The 20,680-nt window shown below is 49.5% G+C and overlaps 1 protein-coding gene across 2 annotated transcripts in view; it reads right to left on the bottom strand.

Annotated features, from left to right (window-relative positions):
* The window catches only part of Fbln2 (fibulin 2), a 74,894-nt gene that overhangs the window by 29,862 nt on the left and 24,352 nt on the right, over window positions 1-20,680 (bottom strand). The gene's annotated exons all lie outside the window — the stretch shown is intronic.

The raw sequence follows: 20,680 nt of genomic DNA, 5'->3' as shown, positions 1-20,680 counted from the left end.
GGGTTTTTAGTCCAGCCCGACTGCATGTTAGCTAGCCAGCTCACTCTTACTGCTACCTCCCAGCTGTGTGATGCCCAGCCTCTACTCTGCCACACCATGATGAAACTTCCCCTCAAAACTGTAAGCCTGAAATAAACCCCTTCCTCCCATAAGCTGCTTCTGGCCAGGTGTCTTGTCCCAGCAATGAGATCACTGTGACAATAGGGAAACATCTGATACGTCCCCCACAGAAAACTTCAGCATGAGAAAAATGTGCATAGTCCTAGAAATATTAGCAAATACAGCAAAACAATATATATATATGTATATGTATATGTATATATACACACACACATATATGTATGTATATATATGTACACACATACATGTATGGCACAGGAAATAAGAAGAAACACAAGCCATTGCATGCTGGTATTATTTGATCTTCCTAGACAATCTAAGGTAATGAAAACTAACAAGGTATTACAATTGTGTTACAATTTGAATATGAACTGTCTCTCCACATGTTCACCTGTTGAATGCTTGGTCACCACCTGTTGATACTGTTTTGGGAGGTTCTGAAAACTTTAGGAAGTGGATTCTACTTGAAGGAAATAGGTTGCTAGGAGCCTGGCTTTGAAGGTTAGACTTGTTCCCCAGTCCCTTCCTCACTCTGCTCCCTGTCTGCCACAAGGCGCAGACTCTGCTACACACTTCTATGACCATCACGTTCTGCCTCAGAAACATGGAAGCAAGTGACCGTGGACTGAACCCTCTGCAACCATGAGCCAAAAGAAATCCTTCCTCTCTTGGGCTGGAGAGATGGCTTAGCGGTTAAGCACTTGCCTGTGAAGCCTAAGAACCCCGGTTCGAGGCTCAGTTCCCCAGGTCCTACGTTAGCCAGATGCACAAGGGGGCGCACGTGTCTGGAGTTCGTTTGCAGTGGCTGGAAGCCCTGGCACACCCATTCTCTTCCTCTCCCTCTATCTGTCTTTCTCTCTGTGTCTGTCGCTCTCACATAAATAAATAAAAAATGAATAAAAAATATTAAAAAAAAAATCCTTCCTCTCTTAAGTCGCTTTTCTCAGTATTTGGTCATAGCAACAAAGTCTGAATAATACAAATTAATACTAATTAACATTTTTATTTAATTAATAATAAAATGGCAAAAACAAAATTAGCATATTCAAATAGTAACTCTCCTATATACTAGTAATAGGAAAATCAGTAGAAAAATGTTCTATTTGAAAGAGAAACAAATCTAGAAATAAATCAGCAGTATCCATGCTTGACCAACACACAGAGAAAATGTTAACAGTACTTTATTTGAAATACCATGTGTGTTTACCTCTAGATCAGACAGTCCTTACCTTAAAGACATAAATTCTTTTATACGTAATCTACAACTTCAGTACAATTATAATCAAAGACCCAATTTAATTTGTCAAGATGTTCTAAAACTCATGTAAAAGGCCAGACCTTAAAAGAATACTTTAAGAAAATGAGCTACAGAGATGGCTTAGCAGTTAAGGCACTTGCCTGTGAAGTCTAAGGACCCAGGTTCGATTCCCCAGGACCCACATAAGCCAGATGCACAAGGTTGTGCATGTATCTGGAGTTCATTTGCAGTGGCCTATGTGCCCATTCTCTTTCTCTTTCTCTCTCTCTCTACATATGTATGCATATAAATATATAAATAAATATATATGTGTGTGTGTGTATATATATGTATGTATGTGTATATATATATGTATATATGCATATATGTATGTATGTGTATATATATATATATATATACACACACACACACACATATATATATACACATACATACATATACACATAACCTCTTTCTCTCTCTCAAGTAAATAAATTAAATTAAATAAATACTTAAAAAGAAACAGGCCTGATGGCACAGGCCTAAATTCCTCACTACTCAGGAGGCCAGGCAGAAGGATTTCAAGTCCAAGGCCAGCATGAACAACGTAGTGAGGTCCTGTCTCAAATGAAAAGCTTAAAGGGGAGACTGGGGTACAACTCAGCGATAAAGTCATAGCTTGGCATGCACAAGTACCACAAAAAACCAAAATAATTATAAATAATGTACAAGTAAAACACACATACACATACAAAGAAATACCTACAAATACCCAGGAAAATGTCTTAGAAAGAAGAACTGGCTTGGGGGAACAGCTCAGTTGGTAAAGTGTTTGCCTTGTGATCATGATGGCCAGAGCTCAGTCCCTAGAACTCACATCAGAGAAGCCAAGCATAGTGGCGTGCATTGGGGCGGTGGTGACAGATGGATCCCCGGGACTCCTGGCCAGTCCAGCCTATTGGCAAGTTCCAGGCCAATGGAACACCTTGTCTCCACAAAGGTGGACAGAGCCTGAGGAACAACACAACACCCAGGCTGTTCTCTGGCCTCCACATGGATGTGAACATATGTGTGTGCATGCACACCTGCATCCACACCTATGCCACAAACAAGAACACACACACGCACACAAGAACAAAGACTAAAAGGCCTTTCTCCACTAGTATCAAAGCACAGGGTGTGGTGGCACATGCCTTTTATCCCAGCACTTGAGAGACAGAGGTACAAGGATTGCTATGAGTTCGAGGCCAGCCTGAGAGTACAGAGTGAGTTCATAAAAACAAAAAAATAGCAAACAAAAAATAAATAAATATACTTTAATGTTCTGATCATCAAAACAAGAAATGAGGGCTGGAGATGGCTAAGGACACGTTTGACTCTCCAGGTCCCACATAAACCAGACACACAGTGAAACAAGAGTGCAGGTCGCACATGTGCATAAGGGGGTGCACGCATCTAGAGCTCAAGTGCAGTGGCTGAAAGCCCTGGCATGCCAATTCTCTCTCTCTCTCTCTCTCACACACACACACACACAAAGGCAGTCCTTTGGGCTTGCCCCCCCCCCCAAAAAAAAGAAAAAACAAGAAATGTGATCATGAACCAGAAAAAAATTCAGAAACACAAGTGTGGTGGGCATATGGCCCCAGTCTACAATAAAGAGTATTCAAATTTGTCAGGGAAGGTGTGACTGGACCCCAAATGTCCCTCAAAGGTTTGTATATAAAGGCCTGGTTGCCAGCCTCTGCCACTGCAGGGAGTTAGAGCCTATTGAGAGGTCAGTGGGGATGTACCCTTGAGGTACCTATGACCCTGGCTTCTTCTCTGTCTCTGCTTTCTCTGCCACGAGAGGAGACACTCTCCCACTATGTGCTCCAGTCAAGAGCAGCCTCGCTACACGGCCACAACAATGGAGCCAGGATACCATGGACTGAACCCATGAGCCACACAGAGCTTTCCTCCTTTTAAGTCCTTTGTTAATATTTTTATTTTTATTTATTTAAGAGAAAGAAACAGAGAGAGAGAGAGAGATGGAGAGACAGAGAATGGGCATGCCAGGGCCTCCAGCCACTGCAAACAATTCCAGACACATGCGCCACCTTGTGCATCTGGCTTGCATGGGTCCTGGCAAATCAAACCTGAGTCCTTTGGCTTTGCAGGTAAATGCCTTAACCACTAAGCCATCCCAACAGCCTCTGTTAAGTCTTCCCGCATATTTTACCGCACTGATGGAAAGCTGATCAATACATAAAGGACCCTACTACCCTCGACACAAAAATAAATTCTAAACTCAGAGCCGGGCGTGGTGGCGCACGCCTTTAATCCCAGCTCTCAGGAGGCAGAGGTAGGAGGATCGCCGTGAGTTCAAGGCCATCCTGAGACCCTATAGTGAATTCCAGGTCAGCCTGGGCTAGCATGAGACCTTACCTCAAAAAACCAATAAATAAATAACTTCTAAACTTATAAAGGCAAACAACTAAGAAAATAATTTTAGGATGATCAGAGCTTTCTTCTACGGAGGCATGGACCTATAAATCAGGCAGTTTGAGGCTGAGGCAGGAGGACCAGGAAGAGATCTAACTCAAACAAGCAAACACACCCCATGCGTGTGGCAGAGGATACACACTGACCTGCCTCAGAAATGGTCGTGGCTCTTTTGTCTCCAGTTTCATCACCGCATCGGACCTTCCTGTGAGTTTGTGAGTTTATTTCCTCATGGGTTGGGTTCCTGCTCTACCATCTCAGCTCCACGAGGGAGGGATCCTACCAACTGTGTCTGAGCCCCCTTCAGCATCTGCCTGGCACACGTTGAGTTTGGTGAGTCAGTGAATCCCCGGAAATTGGGAATCACTGTATCGGTAGACTTAATCAATACAGACCATTTGAATCCAACCTGGTCCAGGACTCAGCACTGTCTCCTCCTGCTCAATGCCACAGAGTCAGGACTTGAGTCTCCATGACCACTGGAAGTGACAGTGACACCACTCTTCCCGCTACACTCTGGGCATGTGGGCACCTCATCTCCCCTAACTTGAATGCCTCTGGTGATGGAGGACTCACTCCCCCCTGGCAGTTTGTTCTCTCTGTGCGCAGCTCAGACATAGCATCTTAGTCACTATCACAAAATACCTGAAGATAAACAAATTAAAAGGAGGAAAGGCTTAAATTTGGCTCACAGTTTCAGAATTTTCAATCCATGGTGAGCTGGCTCCATTGCCTTGGGTCAGAGGCAAGGCAGGATGTCATGGCCGTGGGAATACGGCAAAGAGGTTCACCTCATAGCTCGCAGGAGGCTGTGAAGGGGCCAAGGACAGGGCATGGCTCTGGTGACCAGACTCCATCTTCTAGCTTCTAACTCTTCCCAGTAAGACCATCAAAGCCTGACTCCATCAGGGGATTAGTCCACTGATTAGGTCACATCCCTCAGGATCCCATCACTTCTAAAAGGCCCATCATCTGGTGACCAAGACTTTAACAGGAACCTTTAGGGACACATTTTATATCCAAACATCACACACAACATTCTTTCTTTTATAGCCCCAAATCCTCTCTCCCTAAGGCTTTTCCAAGATCGCCTTATGGAGATTAGCAGACTGTGCCAGATCCTGGGGTCCCAGCCAGGCGGCTGTGATGGATGCCAGAGTAAGATAACCGTGATAGCCAAACTGTACCGTGTGCTAGAACAGCCAGGCACGGGGCCAAGCATTCAAATATTCAGCTAACAAGAGTGAGTACTGTTATCGGTCCCATTGTCCACAGGAAGTGGGGTTGGAAGTCCCAGCCTCACTTGCTCCTCTATCTTTTCCCACTCCAGACCTCAGCTTCCCCAGGGTGGTATGGCACCGGCTCCCAGATCCAGCCAATCCTGGATGCAGCTACCAGCAAGCAAGGAGGAGCTTTCCCAAGGACTCGGGGGTGCTGTCTTCCTGTCCCTCCTTCATCACAGGCCAGATTTTGCCCGGTGCTGGCAGACTGCCCATCATTCTCTTGGCCTTCCCCACCCTGGCTCCTCTCCTTCAAAGTTGATCAGGGGCTGTGGCCTCACGTCAGGAGGGCTACTCACTGGGAAGAAAATGGGGACTGGGTCCCAGGCCAATGTGGAGTCATCACCCAGGACAGGGGAGGCAGGCCACAGAGAACTCAACAAGATGGAGACTCCCCTACCATGAAGCCCTCCCCCAGGTCTCTCTCTCCCTGACCCCAATACCCCACCCTCTGCCTCTGCTGACTGCTCAGCCCCTGAGCTTCAGACCTACAAAGGCCACCTTGGGGCTTCCCTCCTCTTTCATGCCCTGTTCTCGTGGTGCCTCTCCACCTCCAGGCTTCCCGTACCATCTTGGCTCAGCCCTTCCTATATTTCTAGTCACTCAAATGTACATGCAGCTGGCAAAAAACCAATGCTGTGAGTTCCTCCCACCCACCCCAGCTTCCCAAGGTCAGAATCTGTCTGCCTCTTGTTCTTTCCTAAGCCACTACACCCCCAGATCATCGTGAGACAGATCCACTGGCTCAACTACCAACTGTGTCTGAGCCCCCTTCAGCATCTGCCTGGCACACGTTGAGTTTGGTGAGTCAGTGAATCCCCGGAAATTGGGAATCACTGTATCGGTAGACTTAATCAATACAGACCATTTGAATCCAACCTGGTCCAGGACTCAGCACTGTCTCCCCCCCACCACGCCTGCCCCACATCACGCTGCTCCACCTCCTGATCCTCTGCTTCCACCATGCCCACCTTACTCACCTTGAGATGGTGCCGGACTGACGGCCCACACAGGTGAATCCGATGGGGTCTCCCCACCCCCATGCTTACACAACATGGCCAAAATGGCCATCTTTCCAACCTCACCTCATTCCTTTTCTGATCTTTCCCCAGTCGCTGTCCACTCAGTCCTTGAACTCTTTCAGGCTCACACTGTTCCAGGGCCTCTGCACTTGCTATGTTGTCTGTCAGGAATCTTCCCTGCCTTGCCCCTCCCCTACTCTCAACCATCGGGCTTCTCTCTTTTCAGGAACCACACCTCTTTGGAGGAGGTCTCTCTGACCTCTGTGTACCCCAAAACTCATCATATCACCCTGCTTAGTCTCCCTCATAATGCCTTCGCCTTGAGTAGCCTTGAATCATCCTGAAGAACTGTGGGGTTCTAGAAAGCCACCACAGGGCAAGTGCCCATCCCTACAGTGATACCAAAGACGTCACGGGAGAGTCCAGACTTGTGTCCCAGTGCTTACCCCATACTTGTTGCTATGAGCTGGTCATGCTGGTTCATGCTGGGAATGCCCTTCTCCCACCACCCTGACAAAAGTCCAGCCACTGAGCCTTGTGGGGCATCCAAATGTGACTCCCTGCCTGTCCATCAAACCACAGAGCTCTGGCCAGCACCCACCTGTCCTCTTATAGGACAATGGACTCTCCTTTGGCTTTGCTCTCACACTTGTATCATAGACCCAACAGGTGACACACCTGTTCCAATACCAGCCTGGGAGGGTCTCATGCCAAGAATGAGTCAGAATCACCTCTGGGCCGCTAGTGGGCAGCACAATGCCCAGCACAGATCCAGGATGTCATTACTGCATGGATGGGGTATTCAGACCCTTGCTGTTCACATCACTAAAAGCTCACATTGCACAGGCAACCCATGTTCCCATATCCCTCCCAACATACTGAAAACAGGGCTTGTGAGCTTAAGATCACAGCCACAGAGGGATACAAACTTCACACTGCCTATGGGCTATGGCTCCTACTGAGGTAAGATAGAAAAATGAGGGAAATTATGGGGACATGACAAGGGAAAAGAGTCTCCTCCTGGGAGTCTGAGTGAAGCATCTCACCAGCAAAGAAACCAGAATTCTGGCGAAATTAACATTTGCTCTGAAGACTGCTGACACAAAGATTGTTGATTTCACGTATACATGGTTTATGTCAAAATAGCCATGGACCAGGAAGGGATCTCATTCCTTTCCCAGGCATTCTCTGGGAATCACAAACAAGAATGCTAACCATTTGCAGTAAAGATCTACAACTGTCCTTCACTGCTGTGTGGTGTACAGTTTTACCAAATCAACTGTAATCCTGCCAGGCACCATGCTGAGCAGTCCTCAGACGATAATAGCTCCAAAGCCCTCTGCATGACACTTGTAAAGATAGTGGAGCATTACTCTCCCTTGAGAAGTCCACACCCACGGCCTTTCCTTTTGAGTATCTATTTCTTTGAGCCCTCATGCTTAAAGTCTAGGTTAAAATGTCTCTGATAAAACCCCAAGTTGGGTTCATATTGCCTATATCCGAAATTCTTTTCTGCTTCAGAGTCATGGATCCTGGATTTAGCCTGAATCAAGGTCCCTAGAAGATTAAGAACACCTCAGGCTGCTAAGGTGACAGAATGGAGATGTGCTTTTGTCCCCATCTGTCCCCTGACACAATCATGGGTCACAGAAAGAAACACAGGCATGCCAATAGCATCTGGTGCACACAGGCTTCCAGCAGGCCACCATCCATCGTCTGGGGACCGGGCCAAGTCACTTGTGCCCTGACCTGTAACATGAACCAATGACTTGCCCACACACACTTCACATCGTGGGAGGCTGAGGAGATTCAGTGTGTGAAGAAGGAATCAGAGTATGTTCCCCCGTGCACAGGGACACACAGGGTGTTTGTCAGCTCTTTTGTGAAGGAACTAACCCGTCACAAGCAAAACAAGCAATACCTAGGGGAGGACAGGACAATTGCCCTTGCTGCAATGTATGCATGCTTTTCTGCTTCCTTTGGGCCAGCTGGCCTCCACAGTCCTGCCAACAAGGGTGCAGCTTCCTCACTAGCCCATTGCTCAAAGACACTGGAGAAGGGATAGCCCTAGCCTGGAGGCCTTCCTGGCACCTGGGATGGCTGTGAAATGGTCTGGCATTGCCCCAGCTCTGGAATGTTCCGTGGTGGTCTGCTTGACAGCATCAGGCTCCAGGGTCCTGCCAGCAGGCAGCAGGTAGGGTCCCTATCTCACTCAGTAGAAGCTTGCCTCTCATAGCCTGGCTCGTACAGAGAGCAAACCCACTCTGGAGAACCATGCACGTGCTGAAGTGAAGATGTGTAAAGCCATGGGGTAACAGTTTCATTCGGGTGAATGAGGAATAGGTGCCTAGGGTCCCCAGGCCCACTCACCATGGCCCCATGCTGAAAACACCAGGAGCCCATCACAGGAGGAAGGGCCTCTACACCACAGCGAAACCACAAGATGCCAAGGATATGCTAGGACCACATAAGTGACGTGCACAAGTCTCATGCAGCCTGGGGAAAGAGGCTGGTCATGGGTGAAAGCAAAAACAGTGCCTGAAAAGGTAATATGACTAGAAAATTCCAGGATGAAGACTGAAGCCTAAACCTCTGAAACTGGACACAGCTCAGCGCAGCAAGCCAGACACACGATTCCACATACACGAGGCTCCTGCAGTAGTCCAGTTCACAGAGACAGAAATAAGTGTGGTGGGTGGCGCAGGAGGATGGAGAGTTTCAGCTTGGGAAGGCAGAAAAGCTTTGGAGATGGGTGCTGGGCATGGGCACACTCCAGTCTAATGCCACAGAGCCACGCCCTCAAACACTTATAAATTCCACATTAAGTAATTTTGAAAAGTGTAATTTTAACAAGCATGACCTGGTTCTTCTTCTTCTAGGAATCTTCCTTCTAGATGCTTTATGAACACAGGCCAGGGAGTCCCAGATGCTTGATGTACTATACAGTTGAAGTTCCACAAAAAAATGAAATGTTAGTAATAAAACAAGTAGTGCTATACCCATCCAATCGAGTGTCTGCTTAAAATGCCAGAGGTTCCTGCAGGACATGAAATAATTTGAGTGGACTATGGAAAAGGTGTAACATTATCTTTTGTTTTTTTACCATTGTCTTTTTAAAAGAGTGTGCACACACAAGAAACCTTTCAGAAAGGAGACCCAAGATCCTGCAACAGAGGTTATCTTAGGTGTGTGTTGGGGGGAGGGAGTCTTTTGTATTCTGGATCTGTGTCCTGGGCAGGCAAACATTACCCATTCGAAGCCTTCCTTATAGATTCCCAGATTCCTGGGATTTTAACGTCCTTTGATCACAGAACAGTGGGTATCCAGAACAATCCAGCCTAGAGGTCATGACCTCCTTGACAGTCCCTTCTCCCTGACATGAAAGCCCTAAAGAATTCTGGCTTTGGAAATGTTGCAGATTTCTAGGCTAGCAGACGGGCAATGATGATCAGGCACCACCCGGTCCATGTTCCACAGGATGTTTGTGGGGCCTCAGCGCACAGCTCAGAGAATGGCACAGCCCTGCAGTTCACAGTCCTGCACTCTTGGGCCACCTGAGGCGCCTTGTGTGTATTGAGAGACCTGTGAAGTGATCAAACCAGTGGAGTCCTGAGCTCAGCTGCCTTCTGCCCCAGAATCAGGGAAATAAGTGGGGAATCATGGACACCCAGCAGGAGCAGCTGGGATGAAAACACCACCTGAGCCCATCCAACTCAGCCTCCAGGGGCCTTCTCCCCACCCTGCCTTGCAGCATCCCTCTGCTTTTTCTTATTGTTTTTTAATTTTAAAAATGATTTTATTTATTTATTTGAGAGGGAAGGAGAGAGAATGGGCACGCCAGGGCCTCTAGCCACTACAAACAAACCCTGCGCTACTTTGTGCATCTGGTTTATGTGGGTACTGGGGAATTGAACTTAGGTCCTTAGGCTTTGCAGGCAAGTACCTTAACCACTGAGCCATCTCTCTAGCCCTCCCACTGCTCTTTCCACCCCCCGCCCCGTCAAGCCCCATGGCAGGTGTTTGCCTTTGCCTCAACTCCTAGCAGGCTCATGGGTGTCTGGCCCATGGGGGTGCCAGCCACTCCTACAGCTCCACTGAGCTCAGGTACAGCAGTCACCTGCTGGACTTCAGACAACACCAGGGTGCCTCTCCTCCCTCTCACCGGAAGGTCCTGCCCTTTTACAGACTCAGGCCTGCCTTGCTCCAGACTGCACATACTCATTGGCAAATAAGAATGAAATGGTCAGCTACAGTACTATCAAAAGGTACCTAACCTCCATCTCTGAGGGAATGTTGCTTAAAACCACAAACAGAGGGCTGGAGAGATAGTTTAATGGTTAAAGTGCTTGCCTGCAAAGCCAAGGGACCCAGGTTCAATTCCCCAGGACCCACATACAGCCAGATGCACAAGGTGGCACATGCATCTGGAGTTTGTTTACAGAAGCTGGAAGCTCTGGTGTGCCTATTCCCCCCCCCCCATCTCTCTCTCTCTCTCTCTCTCTCTCTCTCTCTCTGTTTGCTCTCAAATAAATAGTAAATAAAAAAATTTTAAAAAAACACAAAGAGAGGCTGCTGCCCAATGCCAGGTGTGAAGATGAAAGGATGGCGACACCCACACGGGCCAAGATGAGGGCTGTAGGAACTCTCACCCATGTAAACCACAGGGCACACTGGAAAATGCATGTGGCAGCATCAGCCAATGCTAAACATCTGCTGGTATGGATATGATACACAGGATGCCTCAGACTTCCCAAAGACCCACCAAAAGGCCCCCAGAGACTGCATGCATCACAGCTCCAGACCATAAACAACCCAATTGTCTATCAGCACCAGACTCGATCAACAAGCTATGATTTACTCCGCCAGAGACACAGCTCGGAGCCATCTCAGTTTCTCTGTGCTGGATCTGCAATTAAGAGCATCAACAGCAATTTAACTGCTGTGTGCTCGAACACGAATGGGTCCCAAATGCATCCTCTTGCAAATGACACAGGTTAAACCCGTTCTATAAAATCAACTCAAGAACAGGCAAGAGTCGCTGGTAAGTCAGGACAGTGATTTTCAACGGGGCTAAGAAGGGTTAAAACTAACCTAGAAGAAGCAACAGGAGAGGCCAGTACTGCCAGGTGTGACCTAATGACTGCTCCTCTAAGCTGGGCAGCTTCACTGTCTGCTCGGCACTCTAATGGGAAGCTTAAGAGGACTGTTTGTTTCATTGTGCTAGATTAAAAGACACTTGAGGTCTAGTGTGCTTCAGCGGAAACGTTCAAAAAAGACGCTCGAGGGGTATAAACCAAAAGCTATCTAACCTTCCTTCATCAGATGCTTCTTTTACAGAACAAACTCCATGATCCACTTCGGAGGGAGTTAGAAAAATAGGAAAGTGGTCTGAGAATTGGACGACATTAGGGAACCGGGTTAGGTTAGAGTTGTAGTATGTGGTAATGATGCAGGCAAATGTCTTTATTTTTAGAGTTTGAAGATACAGGGCCTAGATGGAAATGTTTCCAGCGCACGTACACATGTGTACACAGTTGGCCCTTCTAGCCACCGACTCAACCAACATGATATTTGGGGGGAAAAAAACTGTCCATACTAAACATGTACAGATCTTTTTCTTATCATTGCTCCCTAGACAACAGTGTAACAAACATTATTACATGGCATTTGCATTATTTGTAATAAACTACAGGTGATTTCAAGTAGGAAGAGCATTGGTTTTATGCAAACACCGCTATTTTATACATAAGGAGCTTAAGCATCCTTGAATGATGGCATCCAAGGGGAGTCCTAGAGCCAATTCCCTGGAGATACTGAGAGATGCTGGATGTGTAAGTGTTATATACAGAATGCTGCCCTCCTGGCATGGCATGGCCATGGCCCTCATGAAATCAGAGCAGCTGTGATTACCTGCATGGCACCCTCATGAGAATGGAACCCCTAATATTCCTTCATAGAAGTGGGGCATAAGCCCTACTCCTCTCTGGGATAGATCAGTGGTCAACAATTATTGGGAAACTCTCTTCTTTGGTGATCACCACCCATAAGTTTCCTAAGCTCCTATAAGGAACCTCAGATAACCTCATGGGCACACCACGTGAGACTGGGGTAGAATGGATTCTTTGGTCTGTGTTGGTTCCTTATCTGGGGTGAATAGATTTCACTTTTCCCAAGAAAAGTTCATGCACAGCCAGGTGTGGTGGTGCATGCCTTCAATCCCAGCACTCAGGAGGGAGAGACAGGAGGATTGCCACGCAGTAAAGGCCAGCCTGGGACTAGAGTGTACAGAGTGTATTCCATGTCAGCCTGGACTACAGTGAGACCCTACTACAAAAAAAAAAAAAAAAAAAGTGCCAGGCATGCACAGCTTTAATCTTAGCACTTGTGAGACAGAGGTAGGAGGATTGTAGTGAGTTTGAGGCCACTTGAGACTACACAGTGAATCCCATGTCAGCCTGGGCTACAGTAAGACCCTATCCCCCCCCAAAAAAAAAGTTCATGCAAAAAAAAAAAAAAGTTCATGCAAGAGCATGTGCATGCACATGAATCTATCAAACAGGAGATAGAAATGAACAATAAATAATGGCTCCTCAAACAGCCCTGTTTGGGGTCTGTCCCACTGTGGGTGGAATTCCAGATGGCCCTGGAATGAGGTGGAGCAGTGGCTATTCCAGCCCTGATGGGACTCCATGGTGGGCTCCAACAGCACACAGGGAGAGTGCCAGGAGCTTCTGTCACCAGAATTCTAACGAAATGATTGTTCACATGCCACTGAGCAGCAGACCCAGTGAAAGAGAAAAGCCACGAAGCTACCGCAGCTGCCCTGGTCCGGGGAAGTGCACAGATCTATGATAATCTTAGCTCTGACTCAGGGCAGTGGCCGCTTACAGATACCATGGCCTGTGTACTGGCCCTCCTCGGAAAGCAATAGGGATTCACTTGCACCACTTAAGAAACTACAGCCACTTAAGATTGTTTCTGCTCAGGCTGAAAGTTGATGGAATTCTGGTTCTTGGGACACTCTTGTGAGCATTATTTATAGGTGAATCTTATTATGCAATTGTATTTTATTTTTCTTTCTTTTTAGTTCAACGCAATCACAATTCATCACACATACCAGTGAATAAGAGATGTTTCACTAAAAGGCAATTTTGGTTTGACAAGCCAGTGCTTACTATGAGAGAGATGTAACCATACTTCTTTATTCTTGCAGAACTGGGGATGACCCATGGTTTTAAATACACTAGGCAAACTGACTGTACTCCTGGTCTATCATATGCTCATGCGTATGTGTATGCATGGACAGGTAGAGGCCAGAGGACCTCAGGTGTCATTCCTAAGGTACGCTATCTAACTCTTTTGGAGATAGGGTCTCTCACAGGCCCTGGGAACTCACCTAATTGGCTACACTGGCTGGCCAGTGAGCCCCAGGGGTCCTCCTCTCTCTGCCTCCCCAACACTGGGAATGTAAGCATGCACCACTCTGAATTTATGTCAGTGCTGGGGATTTAACTCAGGTCTTGTCTCCCCAGCTCCAATGATACTTGGGGGGGCGTTGAGGTATGGTCTTGCTATAGCCCAGGCTGACCTAGAATTCACTATATTTGTCTCAGGCTGCCCTTGGATTCACAGCAAGCCTCCTACCCTGGCCTCTCGAGTGTTAGGGTTAAAGGTGTGAACCATCATGCCTGGCCAATCATACTTTTCTAAACATTAATAATTCACAATTTTATGAATACTATTAGACAGCTGGTCATAGTGGCACACACCTTTAAACCTAGCACACGGGAGGTAGAGGTAGGAAGATCGCTGTCAGTTCTTGTCCATCCTGCAATGACATAGTGAATTCCAGGTCACTCTGGGCTACAGTGAGATCCTACCTAGAAAAAAACTTTAAAAAAAAAAAAAGAAAAAAAGTGTGAAAAAAAAGAATAATAGATATATCACACTGGAAAAGACTGGAATTGGGTTTTCCTTTCAGAGACAGCCAGGAAGTCGGGTACTGGTGCCATCCAGCACAACTGCTGCAAAGCCCCTGGGGACAGCGCTGGGCTGGGAGCTGTCGCCTCAGAAATCCTGCTTGGATAAGAGTCAGCAGGGGCCCTACAGAGATTGCTCAGTGGATAAAGGCACTTGCTTGCAAAGCCTGATAGCCCAGCTTAGATTCCCCAGTTCCCACATAAAGCTAGATGCACAAAGGGACACATGCTTCTGGAGTTCATCTGCAGTGGCAGGAAGCTCTGGCATGCCCGTTCCTATTCTCTCTCTCTCTTGCTGTCTCCATCAAATAATAAATAAATAAATTTTGCTGAGTGTGGTGGCACACGACTTTAACCCCAGCACTCGGGAGGCAGAGGTAGGAGGATCTCTGTGAGGTCAAGGCCACCCTGAGTCTCCATAGTGAATTCCAGGTCAGCCTGGGCTAGGTAGGTAGAGACCCTACCTCAAAAAAAAAAACCAGATAAATAAATAAATAATTTTTAAAATATTTAAGGAAAACAAAATCAGCAGGGTTCTGAGAGCATCCATCAGATGCAGCTCTACCAGGGCAAGTAGACAGATAGGCTTGGCGAGTCATTTGGGGCTATGAGCCAAGTCAGTGAGAAGCCACAGGGCAGGCTGGGTCTATTCCAGACCACATTTCCAGTGCCTCCACTAGCCCCTTCCCACTATGTTCACCTACATTCTGGAGATGGTAGCCACACCAGACCTACATGCCTATGCCTTGACCAGGTATTGACCTGTCCAACTCCCCACCCCTCTTCCACTAAAACGTGCCCATCCCATCAGTCTCCAGCAGCCTGAAGGACAAGTGGTCACTGTGACTCTAGTGGCAGCAAGACTTTACTCACTGCAAGCTATGCTGGTGCTTTATGGTCTGTGAATTAACAGCCAGTATTTACATACTGGGACCATGTACATGCACTTGCAGACATCAGGCTTCCTGCACCCACTCTTTCTCTATCTGAAGACAACCCTGCCTGCAGCCTGCCAGCCCTGTGCCAGCCCCACTCTGCCCTCACAGAGCCAGGGACGTGAAACAGTCCCGGCGCTCCTGCGTGGGTAATGAAAATACATCTGCTGACACAGTGAAGATGGGCAGTTAGGAAAATGGCATGCGAGTCTGGAAGGTGTCAGGGCAAAGAACCAAGTAGGTGGTTAGTGTTTATCACTGCTCTGTTGACCTCAGGACCTCGGACAGTTCCCTGCTTCCCTGGGCCTCAGTCGTCTCATCTACAAAATGGGCTTAGTAGGGTATTCCCCTTCCTGGGAAGAGTCAAGAGGCTGACTGAATCCATACACGGGCAGGAATGAAGCCAGAATCTAGCATGCAATCCACACCCCACCCTGTGCAGACATAGTTGAGGACCATACACCTCCCTTGATAATGGGGTGTCATGTCATAGCCAGACTGCACAATATAAGAAAGGACTCAGGACCAGGCATTTATGGTCTCATTTGGCTGAAAAAGGAGTTCAGCATGAGAAAACAGGCAAGGGGAGCACATGGCAGATGGGAAGCACAGTCAGGGGGCAGCTAGGAAGGCGCATGCAGCTGGAAGGGGAGCACCGTGTGGGACAGACGGGGAGGAACACGCGGCTGGAAGGGGAGCACCGTGTGGGACGGACGGGTAGGAACACGCAGCTGGAAGGGGAGCACAATGTGGGACGGACGGGGAGGAACACGCAGCTGGAAGGGGAGCACCGTGTGGGACGGACGGGGAGGAACACGCAGCTGGACGGGGAGCACATTGTGGGACGGACGGGGAGGAACACGCAGCTGGAAGGGGAGCACCGTGTGGGACGGACGGGGAGGAACACGCAGCTGGAAGGGGAGCACAGTGTGGGACGGACGGGGAGGAACACGCAGCTGGACGGGGAGCACAGTGTGGGACGGACGGGGAGGAACACGCAGCTGGAAGGGGAGCACCGTGTGGGACAGACGGGGAGGAACACGCGGCTGGAAGGGGAGCACCGTGGAGGGATGGACGGGGAGGAACACGCAGCTGCACATCTGGACTCAACTGTAATGACAAACACATGGGAGGGGCAGGAAGTGAGCAGCTGAGCACCCCAGCCCAACCCCAGCAGGCCTGACCCTTGGCTCTGTTACCCTAAGAAACAGCTTCTGGCGAGCAGAGAAAAAAGCGACACCAATTTGTTCAAACAAAATCACAAGTGCACCTTTGGCACACACGCTTGGCACACACCCGAACCCAGCAAGCCTTGTACAGCCCCAAGCGGCCCTCCCGTGCTAGCTGACACCTTGTCTGGTCCTATCAGTAACCCTGAGATGACTCCCCACATCTTCCAGAAGCAGGAAGGACTCCCCTGCCTGAGCCAGGAGGCCAGGGGTGGGAATTTGTTCCCCAAGGAGAGACCAGGGCTCCTCCCCAGCGTGACTCAGCTTGAAGCGTGGAAAGCCTGGCTGGAGGGTCCAGCAGCCTCCTGGCCCACGTACGCTGGCGAGGTGGAGGCCTCCACCGAAGGCCAGGCGCTGCAGAGCAATGGACCTAACGGACCCAACGCTTCATGGGCTGCCATTGAGAAGAGATGCTGAGGGACAGGCTGACACCATCCCCGTGGAGGCCACAGTGCGGAGGGAACAATAAGCAAAGGCAGGGTGTTCAGAACAGTCATTCCTACCCACTCCAAGGCACAGCTGCGCTGAAGCACTGAGCTGTCTCCAGGGAGTCCTGAGACCCCCCACACCCATTTAAAACCTTGGCAGACCCAAATCTTTTTGGGGGGAGTTATTTTTATTTATTTATTTGAAAGCCACACAGAGAGAAAGTGGCACAGAGAGAGAGAGAGAAAGGGGGGGGGAAGAATGGGCACGCCAGGGCCTGCAGCCACTGCCAACAAACTCCAGACGCATGCGCCCCCTGTTCATCTGGCTAACGTGGGTATGATTAATCAAGCCTTGAACCGGGGTCCTTAGGCTTCACAGGCAAGCGCTTAACCGCTAAGCCATCTCTCCTGCCCCCAAATCTTTTTTTGTGGGGAGGAGCTTACTGAAGATTGAACCCAGAGCCTTCCACTCTATGACTGAGCTACACCCTCAGCCACTCTTATAAAACATTTTATTTCAAGACAGGGTTTAACTAAGTTGTCCGGTTGGCCTTGAACTTGCAATCCTGCTGCCTGAGCCTGAGTAGCTAGGATGGCAGGCATGGGCCAGCAGACCTTTTGCTAGGCTCAAAGCTTCACTCTACTCTTGTTGCCCTGGGTCTGGCTTCTGTTCCCTCCCCTAATGCTTTCTCATACCAGCCAAAGGGCCTCTTCTCCATCTAGTTTCATTACCACTGGCTGCAGGGCCTCTGCGCAAGCCGTTCTGTCTGACTGGAGCTTCTCTTCTCACTATTCCTTAACAGCCACCACACTACAACGCAGACGTCACCTCCTCCAGGAAGCCTTCCCTGATTCCCATAAGGAGTCACACTCTCCAGGCAGGTGTGAAGAGCACTGATGCCTCATCACCACTGGTATCTTCACACATGTGACTACCCAGCTCTTGAGCACTCCCAGAGATAAGCTGGGCTAGGCTTGACTTAACACTATAGACTCAGCATTTACCCCAGGCCAGGAGAGTAGGCACTCAGAAGTGACTCTCAAGGGATGTAGAATGCAGAATGCAAAAGAAACTCAGTTCTAACCACTCCCTTCCCACATGTCTGTAGACTGGTGACCTGAGCCCTCTAGCCCAGTAGACTGTTTGGGGGGGATGAAAGAACTCAATAACCCCTGGGTTCTTTCACAGTGCCTGGAAGATGGTGCTGACAGTGGGTAGAAACTGCCATTTGAACTTGAGTGTCCCCATGTTCAGAAACACCTGCCCTGCAGACTGTGGTGACAGGGGCTCTGAGGAAGGGCCCTTGTCCTGCCAGGCTTTCCTGGGGCCTCCTCCAGGTCAGGACCTCCTCCTGCTCCTAGAGATCCCCGCTCCCTCCACCATACCAGCTCCTGAGCCACAGAAGACGCCAGGCCCCTTCCCCCGGCCTAAGGAGATGGGCATGTGGCTTCCATTAGGCCACATCTGGACATGCTCAGAGGCAGGGACAGCCCAGCTGAGGCAGCCGGGATCCCTGGCATGGCTCCGGCTCCCAGGCAGGACCCCCGCCCTAGTCAGGCCTGGGGCGATAGATGGAAACCTCCTTCTCAGGGCCCCAGGGTAGCCATGGCAACAGGGCTGGGGGGTCATTTCCGGCCCTTTGCCAGCTTCTCAGCAGACCAAAGACTCAGCAAGCCGAAGCTTAACACCTCCCAAGCTTTGCCCCATCCAAGCCTCCTTCCCCCAACACAACACACACACACACACACACACACACACACACACGCACGCACGCACGCACACACACGCGCGCACACACACACAAAACTTCCCTCCAGATAGGTGCTCAGCAGGCCACCAAACCCCACTGTAAGTCTCACTGTCACCCATTCTTCCCAGCTGCACACCCCAGGCTATGTCTTTTTCTGCTTTAGGCCCCTAAAAGGGGCAGGGCAGAGCCTGCCTGGCTCACCAGCACAATCCCTGGCACAGAGAGGACCAGCAATGCCCGCAGAAGATGGGTAGTGAAGAACGGGTGGTAGATAATATCTCTAACACTTCTGGACAAAGCACTTCATGAATTCACTCATTTCATTCTCAAAAACACCCTGAAGCCTGGCTTCTGAGAAACTGAGGCACAAAAGGCTGGGCCTGTTTCCCAAGTTCCATGGATCACGAAGTCAGAGACCATGAAGTTGTACTGAAAGTGGGCCCGGGATGGGTAGAAGGGCAAAAGATTGAGGGGGACAGTGGCTGTGATCCTGGCCAGACTGGACCCTGGGGCCCATTTAAGTCCATCCCTCCATGACTCCCCTTACTTTCCTCTCCCTGAACAAATGGCAGCTGCAAGCAAGACACTGTTGACTAATCTCTGGGCCTTTGCATGTGCTGGGCCCGTGCCAGGGCGGCCTCCAGCTATGAGGGACACTTGTTCATGCTCGGCCTTCAGCAGCCAACATCAAAGTCACACACGCCCCAAATGCAGCTGAGAAAGCCCAGGGCAGAGAAGAGCCACCAAACTAGAGGCTCAGGAGGACAGGCCTGCATCGATTTTGGAATCCCCAGCGGCTGAATGCCCACTCGTCTGCATCCACATGTGGGTTTCATCAGACCATCCCCAGCCCTGGCACTCCCAAGCTCAAGGCTGGGTGGAGAGCTGGTAGGGCCCACTGCTCCAGTCCCATGTGGTCACTGGCCCTCTCCAGCAGGGATCAAGTCCCAAGCAGGGGAGCCTGGCTCCTTACAGGGCTCCCGAGAAGACTTCTGTGCTGTGCTACTTGGTGGAAGTGGGCTGAAGCAGGTTTTGGAGATGAGTCCTGAAAAGCATCGTTGCTGCCCGTTTGCAGACCCCACACGTAGCCACGAGCACCCACAGGGAACAAACAGGCAGCTGGCTGAGCAACTGCCTGAGGCCACACAGCTTTGGGCAGCCCAATGGGAGGTGACTACACCCTGGACATCCCAGAGCTCTCTTGTAAAAGCCATGGCCCATAGCCCAGTGTCACCTGGTCCACTCCTGCCTTCCCAGGGCCAAAGGGGCTTGCTCACAGATGCCACATAAATAAACGTGAATAGACTGAATGGTAAATGGCAAGAGAATTAACAAGACATGGTTCCTGCCATAGGTGCCATGCAACTTCCCCAGGGACCCTTGGAGGAGAGGAGAAAGGAAAATGGAGCTGGGGGAGAGGTGGTCAGAGGTAAGACTCAAAGATCCAGTCAAGGCTTCCTGGACAAGGTCTGAGCTATGTGGAAACAGTGTGAGCAGATGCTCTGAAGAGAGGGGAGATGGCTCAGGGGATGGTGAGGGAACTAGGGTGAAGGCGGATGACTAACAGGGGAGATGGACTGATTCTCTTAATCACCCAACATATTGAGGACATACTGGAGGTCATGAGCTCAGCTCAGGTATGGTCACCTCATGGGGCTAACTGACAGAAAAACGATCAGCAAATACCCAAGTAATCACATAGTAGAATGTCAGATCTTGCTAAGAGTAATTAAAACAGGATAAAAAAGGAAAGTGGGGCCGGGCGTGGTGGTGCACACCTTTAATACCAGCACTCGGGAGGCAGAGGTAGGAGGATCACCGTGAGTTCGAGCCACCCTGATACTCCATAGTGAATTCCAGGTCAGCCTGGGCTAGAGTGAGACCCTACCTCAGAAAAAAAAAAAAAGAAAAAAAAGGAAGGTGGGTGGCATGGAAGACAACCTCCAAGGAGGTGTCCTGCACATAGAGGGAAGGAGTGAGCTTCCTGGACCCTTGGGAGTGCATCTCAGGAAGAGGTAGTGTCAAATGCAAAGGCCCTGGGGGCAGGAAGCTACTTAGCAGGGAGGTCCATAAAAATGGCGGGAGGAGAGTGGACGGGAGAGGAGGACTGGAAAACCACCAGGCAGAGCTGTGACCACGGAGGGGAGGCTGACTTCGACTCTACATGAGGGGTGAAGCACTGCAGGTTGTGGGGAGGTGGGGGCTGACGTGCTAACGT

The sequence above is a fragment of the Jaculus jaculus genome, chromosome 6 (genome assembly GCF_020740685.1).
Source record: "Jaculus jaculus isolate mJacJac1 chromosome 6, mJacJac1.mat.Y.cur, whole genome shotgun sequence".
Taxonomy (NCBI): domain Eukaryota; kingdom Metazoa; phylum Chordata; class Mammalia; order Rodentia; family Dipodidae; genus Jaculus; species Jaculus jaculus.
This window is presented reverse-complemented; position numbering and strand designations above follow the sequence as displayed.